Below are 11,014 nucleotides of genomic sequence, written 5' to 3' on the forward strand. Positions count from 1 at the left end.
AATACAACACTGCACATGAAATAATCTGCCATGGCCTCAAATCTTAACATACCAGAGGGACACCCCACAAACGTGACCATGGAAAAATACAAACGTGTCATAATCCCTATCAGGGATCTAACAGCATTGGTGGCAAAATGTAATTTATTCACATAAGTCAAATGCCCTGAACTAGGGGTGCACGACTCACAGGCCACACCCTGTTGTTTGGCAGAAACCAATGAGCTGACTAGTAAAGGATGCCGGGTACGTCTGACAAGTACTCACCACTCCCGGTCCTCTCCTGCTGCTGGTTGTGAATGCTGACATCAGGACCCAGAAGCAGGAGTGGGGTCTGCAGTAGAATTAATCTGCTCAAGTATTATCTGTCTGCCCTGGGGGCTTCAGTATTATTATCTGTGCTGTACAATGATTGTTGTTGCGTCTAGGTTGCTGTTCACTAGTGCGGCCCCTTGAAGTTGAGCGGACTGTCAATATGGCCCTCTGACCTCTAAAGGTCGTGCACCACTACCCAAAATAACACCTAATGGAGAGATCCATGCAATGTGATTATTTGCTATTGCATGGGGGCTATGTGACTGTTGGTTACTGCGTGCAGGCACTTTGTGAAGGCAAAGCCTACTCCGCCAGAAAACTGCAGGAGAAGGTGTAATGAATTTCTCCCAATAATTTCTCCAGTTAGATTCTTCTCCCATCATCGATGCTTTCCTTAGTTGAAGGATGAGTCTGTCCAGGTAAAGTTCATGCACAATATCAGGGAATGCCAAAAATTGGAGAAAGGGCACCCAAGGATTATAACAAAACATTCAGTGCTGCAAGTACATCAGAGTAAATGGAAAATGAGCATGCATGTGACCCCTAAGGGGTTGGAACAATCTAGTGGCTAGTGCCATCCTTATGTTTTTGTTGCGGATGCACAAAACCGACGTACTGTTTTTAAGCTCATACTGGGGCACATTTACTAAAAACTGTGCAAACTGCACTATGTTCAGTTTTCCTGTGTAGTGTACAGAGGGAGTCATGATTTGTGGTGCACGTTCTTCATGAATCTGGTGCCCCTGCCGACAGAGTGCACAAAGTTTTTTCTGATGCACCTTAACCCCTTCACACACTGTGCCGTACATACAGCACATAGGTGCAAAGGCTGTATGAAGAGGGCTCACCCTTTATACAGAGGGCTGCATATTCCAGCCACCTCTAATACCTACATTGTGAGTATTAATCCTTCCAATGCATGGCTGCCACCATCTTTGTTACTATGGTCCTTTATAAATTTGGTACCACCGTGATCGAACTGAACCAAAGAATAAATTGGATGGATGGAGAGAGAGAGAAAAATGAATGTAAAAAAGCTGCTGCTGTTGGATTCTGGATGATAAATGAGGCACATGGTCCGACTATGCACCGAAACGCCCCTTTCAATAGAGAAATTTGTGTTGCGTGAAGAATAGTTCAGCCTCATGTGCAACACATAAGTGGCGCGGACAGTTCTTAAAGGTAACCGGTCACCACAAACCTACATTATAAATCTCACACAATACCTCAATACCTACAATTCTGCTGTGCTGTCAAAACATATTTTATTCTTCCTCAGTTGACTTTCGTATCCAGTCTTGGAGGTGGGGTGAACTCTCCTCTCTGCCGTCTACCCAGCTAAACAACCACATTGCCCCTCTGCCCTGCCCTCTTCTCCAGGTCACTAACTGGCGGTGCATGCATGGTGCGCCTGTAACTTTGAAGCTCGTTTCCAGCTCGTTCCTCAGGCACACTCACATTGACGCTCGGCCGCTTCGCGGTTTGTGCGTACTACAGTCACACGACGCATGCACCGTCCATTAGGAATGGATGGGCAGTGAGGACAAGCTGTCATTAGTTGGATCAATACAGAAGTGGAGTGGAAGGAGACCCTTTTCCTATAAGGGTGATGCCATACATGGCATTTTTACTCCGCTTTTAAGCATGCGTTTTCAGTCAGTTTTTAAAACACAGCAGTTTTTGTCAGTTTTTCCCCAATTATCTTAATAGATAAACAGGTTGTAAGCAGCCAAATGTAAACGGTCAAAAACGGATGCATTTCAAGAACAAATGCGTTTTTAAAACACATACGTTATTGAATGGACTGAAAACCCATACTTAAAAACTATCCAAAAACGCCATGTGTGGCATCACCCAAAGTCCGTTCCTTTTTAATTAATGGCTGGCAATGACTTAAAGAACTTCAACTAGCAGCACAGTAGTTGTGACATGAAAGTATTCTGATTATTATTTTACAACAGTATCATAGTATCATAGTATATAAGGCCGGAAAAAGACACAAGTCCATCAAGTCCAACCTTTAAGAATAAAATAAATGTTTTATCCCCATAACCCGTCATCTTTCTTTCTCTCCATGATGTTCCATACCTGAATTTGTGTGTCCGCCACTACAGACAACCCATCACCTACCTTTCTCTCCAGAAAGGCATCCAGGCCTCTCTTGAACACGTACCCTGTTTCCCTGAAAATAAGACAGTGCCTTATATTAATTTTTGCTCCTAAAGAGGCACTAGGTCTTATTTTCAGGGGACGTCTTATTTTTCCATGAACAAGAATTTACGTTTATCATTGAACAAAAAGTCAACTTCTCTATCATCCTTATGACTCCCCAAACTCCGAATTTCATGCTGAATTTCTTGTGACTCCATGTCTATTAGAATCATTGGCCCCGATCTCTCATGTTTAGTAAAAACACTTTCCATAAATGAGCCCTTCTTATCCTGGTAGCTGCTGGTATCACATTTGCAGCACAACAGTCAGTGATTTAATTCCATGAATTCTTCCCCATGTCACAACCTTCTACAGCATCTAAAAGATTTACTAATATTAATGTATGGCGTGGGGGGAGCTGCTGCAAGGACTGCCGCCGGGTCTTATTTTCGGGGGAGGCCTTGCATTTCTAAGCCTGAACAAAATTGTACTAGGTCTTACTTTCGAGGGATGTCTTATTTTAGGGGAAACGGTACATAGTGTCCGCCATAACAACCTCCTGCGGCAGAGAGTTCCATAGTCTCTTACAGTAAAGAACTCCAGTCTTTGGTGACGGTAGAATTGCCTCTCCTCTAGGCGTAGAGGATGCCCCCTTGTCCTGGTCACAGGCCTAGATACAAAAAGATCTTTGGAGAGATCCTTGTTCAGGTATTTGTACATTGCAATGAGGTCTCCCCTCAGTCCCCCTATTCCCCTAATAATCTTGGTTGCTTTTCTCTGCACCCGTTCCAGTTCTACTATGTCCTTTTTATATACCGGTGCCCAAAATTGTATATTCCATGTGTGGTCTGACCAGGGATTTGTACAAGGGCAAAACCATGTCTTTATCATGAGAATCTATTCCTCTCTTGATGCATCCCATAATTTTATTTGCTTTAGCAGCAGCCACCTGGCTCTGGTCACTAAAATTAAGTTGACCATCCACCAATACCCCCAAGTCCTTTTCAGCTTCAGTTTTACTAAGTAATTGACCGTTTAGAACATAATTATACTTTTTGTTTCCATGGCCCAAGTGCATAACTTTACATTTATCTACATTAAACCTCATCAACCAATTTTCTGCCCACTCCTCAAGCTTCCAAAAATACCTCTGTAATGCTAAACTAATCGACCTCAGTATTTATTACTTTACACAGCTTAGTATCATCTGCAAATAATGAAACTTGACAAGGTCATTAATAAAAATATTAAAAAGAAGTGGCCCCAATACTGACCCCTGTGGCACTCCACTGGTAACGACAACCCAATCTGAGAATGCGCCATTAATGACGACCCTCTGTTTTCTATCACTAAGCCAATTACTTACCCAAATACACAGATTTTCTCCTATTCCCAGCAGTCTCATTTTATATACCAACCTTTTATGCAGCACAGTGTCAAATGCCTTTGAAAAGTCCAGATATAAGTCCAGACCAATCAGATTAGTCTGACAGGACCGATCTCTCATAAACCCATGCTGACGCTGGGATATAAGTGAGATACTCCAGGATAGCATCTCTAACAAACCCCTCAAATATTTTCCCCGCCACAGAAGTTAGACTCATGGGTCTGTAGTTTCCAGGACCACTTTTTGATCCTTTTTTGTGTATTGGTACCACATTTGCTATGCGCCAGTCCTGTAACATAACCAGTCTTCAGGGAATCTTCAAATATTAAAAATAACGGTCTGTCTATCACGGTACATAGTTCATGCAGAACCTGGGGGTGTATGGCATCTGGCCCTGGTGATTTATGCATCTTAGTGGTTGTGAGGCGGCACTGTACCTCTTCCTGGGTTAAACTGTTCACATTCCAAATAGAATTTACATTATTCCTTATTGTGTCTTCCACCAGGGGATTTTCCTGGGTAAGACAGTCGAGAAGGTGACATTCAGTAGATTAGCCCTTTCCTCATCTCCTTCCACCATGGCCCCCATGCAGAGGTCGCACTAACATTTTTCCATAAGGGTACAAATACCCCTCTCACCATTTATGAGGAGTATTTTTACCCGAGGAGGAGTATGAAAATTTCGGTAATACACATAGCACACTCACAGCACACAACACACACTGCACACAACACACACTGCACACACTACACTCACCAGGCACTGCTCTTAGGCCCCGTCGATCACAAACGCAGGCAGCTGCGGGCAGGCAGAGATGGAGCAGGACGGGGAACAGCAGCTTCGTGGCCCACATGCAGTGGCGTAACTAGAAGAGGCTGGGCCCCATGACAAACTTCTGCATGGGGCCCCACTTCCCCTTAGGGCAATGTGTGCGCCGACGTGTGCACGGCGGGCACACGTCATCGCATGGGACAGGAGGAGGGGGTGAGCGCTGCTTACCCCCTCATACATACAGCATGTACACACATACAGTATATACAGACACGCTGCATACACAAAACAAATACGCATACGTACAGCATAAACACACACAGCACATACACCCACACAGCATATTCATACACTCACAATGTACACACACCATATACACTCACAGCGCAACCGCACACACCATACACAAACAGCACTCACTCACACAGCATATTCATACACTCACAGTGCACACACACACACCCGCACACACCATACACTCACAGTGCAACTGCACATACCATGCACAAACAGCCCGTACTCTCACACAGCACATACACTCACAGGGCGCGCACACACACACACACACAACACAGCACACACACACACACACCACAGCACATACACAACACAGCACATGCACAACACATACACACAGCACATACATAGAGAGACTTACAGTCGGCTGTCTGTCGCATTCGGGCGGAGGAGTAGAGGAACCGGAGAGCCGGGAAGCAGAGGAGTCGAGGGGAGCGGAGGAGCAGAGGAGTCGAGGGGAGCGGAGGAGCAGAGGAGTCGAGGGGAGCGGAGGAGCAGAGGAGTCGAGGGGAGCAGAGGAGCAGAGGAGGCGAGGGGAGCAGAGGAGGCGAGGGGAGCAGAGGAGTCGAGGGGAGCAGAGGAGGCGAGGGGAGCAGAGGAGGCGAGGGGAGCAGAGGAGCCGAGGAGTCGAGGGGAGCGGAGGAACAGAGGAGTCGAGGGAAGCGGAGGAACAGAGGAGTCGAGGGAAGCGGAGGAGCAGAGGAGTCGAGGGGAGCGGAGGAGCAGAGGAGTCGAGGGGAGCGGAGGAACAGAGGAGTCGAGGGAAGCGGAGGAGCAGAGGAGTCGAGGGGAGCGGAGGAGCAGAGGAGTCGAGGGGAGCGGAGGAGCAGAGGAGTCGAGGGGAGCGGAGGAGCAGAGGAGTCGAGGGGAGCGGAGGAGCAGAGGAGTCGAGGGGAGCGGAGGAGCAGAGGAGTCGAGGGGAGCAGAGGAGCAGAGGAGTCGAGGGGAGCAGAGGAGCAGAGGAGTCGAGGGGAGCAGAGGAGTCGAGGGGAGCGGGGGAGCAGAGGAGTCGAGGGGAGCGGAGGAGCAGAGGAGTCGAGGGGAGCGGAGGAGCCGAGCAGCGGACGAGGGGGGAGGGGGTCAGGGGAGAGCGGAGAGCTGGGGAAAGAGCGGCATTAGTGACAGCCCCGGCCCCCCCTTCTGATGGGCCCGGTCTCAATGGCGACCGCGGACTAAACACCACTGCCCACATGTCTCCCCTGGGGCGGGTGCTCTCACTCCGGCCCGCCCCTAGTCACTTGTCCTGCTGAGCGGTCCAGCGCGCGCTGTGATTGTGCTACTGACAGTTCCCTCTTTTGCAGCGCTGAACCGCTCAGCCTGCGCGCTAGAGGGAATATTTGCCAAGCGTAACTTTACGCATGGCAATTATTTTGGGGGGTAATGGCGCCTCATCACGCGTCTATGATGTGTGGTGAGGTGAGGTGTTAATGCGACCTCTGCCCCCATGTTATTCCTAAGAGGGCCCACACTCTCCGTTTTTAGTTTCTCAGCTTTTTACAGGATTTATTTTTCTTTCTATGATCCTCTAATGCCTCATAGCTACTTTCACATTTTAGCACCTTAAACGCCTTTTCTTTCTCGCTTATTGCTTTCCTTACAAGACTAGTTAGCCACATTGACTTTTTCTTGTTCCTTTAATGCTTTTTCCCATAAGGTATACGTTTCTCACAGGACTTTTTTAGAATATATGAGAAAAAGTCCCATTTTGGGGGGGGGGGGGGGGGCTTTTGTCTTTGTCTATGCCTATAAGATATTCCCTTAGTTGCTGAAAATTTGCCCTCCTGAAGTTTAGAGTGTTGGTTGCCCCTCCACTAACGCTCTTAGTAAAGGGTAATAAAAAAAACAATGATATTATGATCACTATTCCCCAGGTTCCCCCCAACCTGTAGTTTTGATACCCTATCAGGTCTGCTGGTTAGGATAAGGTCCAGCAGTGCCCCCCCCTTTTGTTGGCTCCAGGACTAGTTGCGACAGGTAATTGTCTTTTGCTGTCGACAAAAACCTGCTAACTTTGACGGACCTGCAGGTTTCTGCCCCTCCCCCCAGTCAATATCTGGGTAATTGAAGTCCCCCATGATAAGTACTTCACCTTGCTTTGAAGCCGCATCTGTTCCACTTATCAGCATTTCCTCTGCTGCCTCCATTATATTTGGAGCCTTATAACAAACCCCTAGTAATATTTTATTATTCTTTTTTCCTCCTCTTATCTCTACCCATAGGGACTCCACATTTGCATTTGCGTTACTGATGTCATCTCGCAAGACAGGCTTGAGGCAAGAATTCACATATAGACAAACCCCTCCCCCTTTTTTATTTATACGATCATTTCTAAAAAGACTATAACCATCGATAGTAACAGCCCAGTCACAGCTATTGTCCAGCCATGTCTCACTGATGCCCACTATATCACATTTGCGCTCCGACATTAAGAGTTCCAGTTCCTCCATTTTATTTGTGAGGCTTCTTGCATTTGTGTACATAAACTTTATATGGTTTTCCCTATCCCTATTCCTTTTGTTCTTATTCCCCAATCTTAATCCAGCCCCCATTCCTTCCCAGCTCTCTAGCTACACTGTCTTTTTGCCCTGCACAAGGGAAGAAGGTCTCTAGTTTAAACACTCCTCCAACCTTCTAGCCATTTTTTCCCCAAAAATAGCTGAACCCTCCCCATTGAGGTGCAGCCCATCCCTACTGTAGAGCCGGTAGCCGACAGAAAAGTCAGCCCAGTTCTCCATGAACCCAAAGCCCTCCTTCCTACACCAACTTTTCAGCCACTTATTTACCTCCCTGATCTCCAGCTGCCTTTCTGGTGTGGCACGTGGCACAGGTAGTATTTTGGAGAAATTCATAAACCAGGATGCAATCCCATTAATAGAGTATAATAGAAAGACTTGTACCTGTGATTAGGAATAAGCGCAGATGTATGATAAAGTCCCCTCCCTTCCAGGCGGGTGGCGGCAGTAGTGTGCAATTTTAAGCCAGGTCCTGCCTGACGTAGAATTATGCTGCAACCTCTCACCCATTAATGTTCGCAAACTGCAGCGAGAAGGCAGCTGCATAGTGCTCCACTCCGTGCCCCCTGGTGATTTGCAAAGTACAGTGATTATTTCTGTTTGTATGCCAGGAAACTGGTGTACAAGCCCTGGTAAATCTCCCCCAATATCTGCTGTTGGTTTCCAAACTCAGGAGCACCAATTATAAATATGCCCTATGATAGATAATTGGTGTTCTGGACACTTTACTATTACTCTTTTTCTAAGTTTTTAATACTCTAAACCAGGGGTCAGGAACCTTTTTGGCTGAGAGAGCCATGAACGCCACATATTTTAAAATGTTATTCCGTAAGAGCCGTACCATATGCACATGTCCCCAAGTAGATAGGTAACCCCAGTGTCACGGGTGCCTCTGCGATCTAGGTCTCGTGCCCTTCTCCGTGGGGGTTCCCCTTTCCGAGCTCACTCAACTCACCACTTTCCGGCTCCCGTCCCGGCTGGCCAGCGCGTGCGCGCCGCTACTCGCAGATTTAAATGGCCAGTGCGCCGCTCTTTGGCGCTGCCCACTTCCCGGGTTACTATAAAGACCGGCTGTTCCCAGCATTGCCTGTCGGATCTTAGTGCTTCATGCCTATGAGAAAGCTTTCCACAGTGTTTCCTTCCCAAGGGTTGACCTCCCATTGTGACCCCAGACCAGTAGATAGGTAGTCCCAGCACATACCCCCAGTAGATAGGTAGCCACAGTGGTATTCACTTACCAGCACTCTCTGCAGCCAGCTCCTCATCACTCCCACACTCTTCTCTTTGACCCAGACTTAGACGATGGCACCTGGGTCGTACAAAGGACGTTGGCAGCGGTAATATTGCTGCCTGTGTCCAGTGATCAGTTTAAGACACACAACAGCCATCACTATTTATTAAAGATCTGACTGAGAGCCAGATGCAGCCAACAAAAGAGCCACATCTGGCTCCCGAGCCGTAGGTTCCCTACCCCTGCTCTAAACTATCCATGAGCACAATTTTTGAACCCCATTGGTTGAGGGGGGTATGCACTGAGTAGCCCCAATATTTTCTATTTTTTATCCATACATGGCGGTTTTAGTCCGTTTTTTAAGCATGCGTTTTCAGTCCATTTAAAAACGCGTGCTATTTTGAAAACGCAGTTTTTGACAGTTTTTCCCAATTATCTTAAAAGATAATCAGGTTGTAAGCAGCCAAACGCATGGGAAAGGGACGAAAACGCATGCTTAAAAACAAACCAAAAACGCCATGTGTGGCATCACCCTGACACAAAATATTGTGGGAAACGGCCTAACCATTCACATGTGGGGTTTAACACATGCATTTCAAAGCGCAATGCAACAGCTGAAGTGTTTTGCATGTGTTTTTGACACCAGATGAAAGAAATTGGGGCAGATTTATCAAGCTGTCTGAAAGTCAGAATATTTCTAGTAGCCCATGGCAACCAATCACAGCTCCAATTTCAAATATTCATGAGCAGCGGTAAAATGAAACTTTGCTGTGATTCGTTGCCATGGGCAACTAGAAACATTTTGACTTTCAGATGATTGCTTGTTCATGTCCTATGGTGGAAACTGTAAAAAAAGTAAAAAAAAGTTATTCAATAAAAAATAAAGTAAGAAATCAATAAAAATGCCCATAAGCCCCATAACATATAAAGAGAAATATAAAGCAAAAAAGTCTAAATCTTAATACAAACCCCACATACATAGTATCACCGCGTCCGTAACAACCCGTAGAATAACAGTAAATAATTATTGAACCCGCATGATGAACGCCGTTAAAAAAAAACTGTTATAAACCGCCAAAACGTATGATTTTTACCTATTCAATCCCACAAAAAAAATCCTATAAAAAGTGATTAAAAAAAACATATGTACTCCAGAATGATACTGGTGCAAAGTAAAACATGTCCCGCAAAAAACAAGCCATCAACCAGCTCCGTAGCCAAAAAAGTAACAATGTTATGCCACTTGTAAGAGGGCAATGCAAAAATGATAAGATTTTACCCACATTAGGGTTTTATTTGACAAATTTAGTAATACGTAAGAAAAAATAAGAATAAGAATAAAGATAACACGATTATTAGGCTATACGGTGAACATAAAAAAAAAAATCTTTTTTTATTTACGCATTTCTACTCCTGCCCTCAAAAAAAAAAGTTCCTAAATTTTCAACAATAGTGGATAGCAACCCCAAAATGGTAACACTGGAAAAAGCATCTCATCCCGCAAAAAAAAAATGCCGTCACATGGCCCCAATAACGAAAAACCTAAAATGTTATAGCCTACAGAATGGGCCAATAAGGAAACTAAAATCCTAGGAGCTGCAGGGTGCTCCTTCCCTTCGGCGCCTCGTTGTGCGCCCATAAAACAAGTAAGGGCCACATGTGGGGGGTGTCTGAACTCGGGAGAAATTGTAGATCAAATTGTATGGTGGGTTTTATCTTTTGGAAAGGTGTAAATTTTAGGGCTAAATGAACATATAATCGTCAAAATTTGACCATTCCAAATTTCATCTCAATTTTCATGGAGCCTAAAAACATTGCAAAACGCAACACGATGCAATAAGAAGTTTGTGTGCTTTTTAAAAAAAGCTACATAGAGACAGAAGAGCCGCGCATACATGCATTTGGATGGAACAGAAACAGCAACGGCTTTCCAAGTGCGTCAAAAATGCAACAAGCGTGACTAAACACATCATGTGAACACGGCCTGAACCCAACCGTGAAGTCCGGCCATCTCTATTTACTCTGATACATGTGAATTATTGCTGCAGAATCAGAGGGCAGAATACAGTCTTCTCACAATGCAAAGCTTGAACGCCACTGGGTTACTAAAACAAACTTTGGTGTCCAAACAAGGAACATTTACTGCTGCTTCCTATAAAACACAACATAAGAACTTCTAATGTAAGAAAACATGTGAGCTGTTATTCTTTGCTGTCAACCACACACTCACTACACTTAATCACTATGCCCACATGAAATGAATGGAAAACAAAACCTCTACATGACGCTTCCGGTTTCTGCGCTCCAGGCCTTCACCCATCCGCCTCGTTATATCTAGAACGAGGCTT

This window comes from Engystomops pustulosus, chromosome 7 (assembly GCF_040894005.1).
Source record: "Engystomops pustulosus chromosome 7, aEngPut4.maternal, whole genome shotgun sequence".
Lineage (NCBI taxonomy): Eukaryota > Metazoa > Chordata > Amphibia > Anura > Leptodactylidae > Engystomops > Engystomops pustulosus.